The following is a 2,045-nucleotide window of genomic DNA, read 5'->3' as shown; positions in this document are numbered from 1 at the left end:
CGGTGCGCAGCAACGAAGACCCAATGCAGCCAAAGATAAAATAAATTAAAGGGAGACCAGGCTAGGCGCGAGGACCTCGCGAGCTCCTCCACGTGGGCTCCCCTCCCCCCTGCGGTGACCCCCGCTCCCACCGACTGGCCCCGAAACGGTGGCGGCGGTTTGTGGTCGTTGGTCCCAGGCATTTAGGACCAACATTTGAAGACCTGAGGGGAACTGCAACCATGAATGAAGAAAATACAGATGGAACAAATGGATGCAGTAAAGTCCGAACTGGTACTCAGAATGAAGCAGCATTACTTGCTTTGATGGAAAAGACTGGATACAACATGGTTCAAGAAAATGGGCAAAGGAAGTTTAGTGGTTCGCCTCCAGGTTGGGAAGGTCCACCTCCACCTAGAGGCTGTGAAGTTTTTGTAGGAAAAATACCTCGTGATATGTACGAAGATGAATTAGTTCCTGTATTTGAAAGAGCTGGGAAGATATATGAATTTCGACTTATGATGGAATTTAGTGGTGAAAATCGAGGTTATGCTTTTGTGATGTGTACTACAAAAGAAGAAGCCCAGTTAGCCATCAGAATTCTTAATAATTATGAGATGCGACCAGGGAAGTTTATCGGTGTGTGTGTAAGCTTGGATAATTACAGATTATTTATTGGAGTTATTCTGAAGGAAAAGAAGAAGGAAGAAATCTTGGATGAAATGAAGAAAGTTACAGAAGGAGTTGTAGATGTCATTGTTTACCCAAGCGCAACTGATAAGACCAAAAATTGCAGTTTTGCGTTTGTTGAGTATGAATCTCAGAGAGCTACTGCTATGGCTAGGAGAAAACTAATTCCAGGAACCTTCAAACTGTAGGGCCATACCATTCAGGTAGATTGGACTGACCCAGAGAAAGAGGTTGATGAGGAAACCACGCAGAGAGTTAAAGTTCTCTATGTATGAAATGTAATGATCTCAACTACAGAGGAAACAATTAAAGCAGAATTCAATAAATTCAAACCTGGTGCAGTTGAATGAGTAAAGAAACGTAGAGATTATGCTTTTGTTCACTTTTTCAACCGAGAAGATGCAGTGGCTGCTATGTCTGTTATGAATGGAAAATGCATTGATGGAGCAAGTATTGAGGTAACACTGGGAAAACCTGTAAATAAAGAAAACACTTGGAGACAGCATCTTAATGGTCAGATCAGCCCCAATTCAGAAAACCTGATTGTGTTTGCTAACAAAGAAGAGAGCCACCCAAAAACTCTAGGCATGGTACCAACTCTTCCAGCTTGTCTCAATGGCCAGCATGGCCCAAGCCTCCCCGAAATTGAAAGATGCGCTTATCCATTTTTTCCTGGAACAAAGCTTACTCCAATTAGTATGTATTCTTTAAAATCCAATCATTTCAATTCTGAAGTAATGCATTTGGATTATTACTGCAACAAAAATAATTGGGCACCACCAGAGTATTATTTATATTCAACAACAAGTCAAGATGGGAAAGTACTCTTGGCATATAAAATCGTTATTCCTGCTATTGCAAATGGATCCCAGAGTTACTTCATGCCAGACAAACTCTGTACTACATTGGAAGATGCAAAGGAACTGGCGGCCCAGCTTACGTTACTTCATTTGGACAGGGAACACAATCTCTTCAGCCTGGACCTATGTAGAAGAATTTGGAGAAAATAAACAGGTCCTTTCTGATGTTGCTTGAGCTTATTCTCCTGCAGTTGATCTCATTCCTGTTGGCTTAATATTAAGTCCCATGACAACACTAAGTTAACATTCATTTTTAGCCCTCATTTATAGCACCAGGAAAATATAGAAAAAACTTTACCTGTGCATTAGATGACCTAATTTCTTCTGTTCCTAGAAACACCGTACATTTTATAAGTAATCACTTCATAGTCATTTTCACACCCTTGGCTTACACTACACCAAAGAACATAGTTGAGTTTTTGGAAAGTACAGGATTTACAAATTTGGTCTTTAGTACTCACACACATCTGTAAACATTATAACTAATGAAGCAATAAATTACTGATACGTAAAATG

At 40.4% G+C, this 2,045-nt stretch overlaps 1 pseudogene; it reads left to right on the top strand.

Annotated features, from left to right (window-relative positions):
* Window positions 1-221: 221 nt before the first annotated feature.
* LOC132434859 (probable RNA-binding protein 46) lies at window positions 222-1,679 on the top strand (annotated as a pseudogene).
* The last annotated feature ends 366 nt before the right edge of the window (window positions 1,680-2,045 follow it).

This window comes from Delphinus delphis, chromosome 12 (assembly GCF_949987515.2).
Source record: "Delphinus delphis chromosome 12, mDelDel1.2, whole genome shotgun sequence".
NCBI lineage: Eukaryota > Metazoa > Chordata > Mammalia > Artiodactyla > Delphinidae > Delphinus > Delphinus delphis.
Note: the sequence above shows the minus strand (reverse complement) of the source record. Positions and strands in the feature narration are given on the sequence as shown.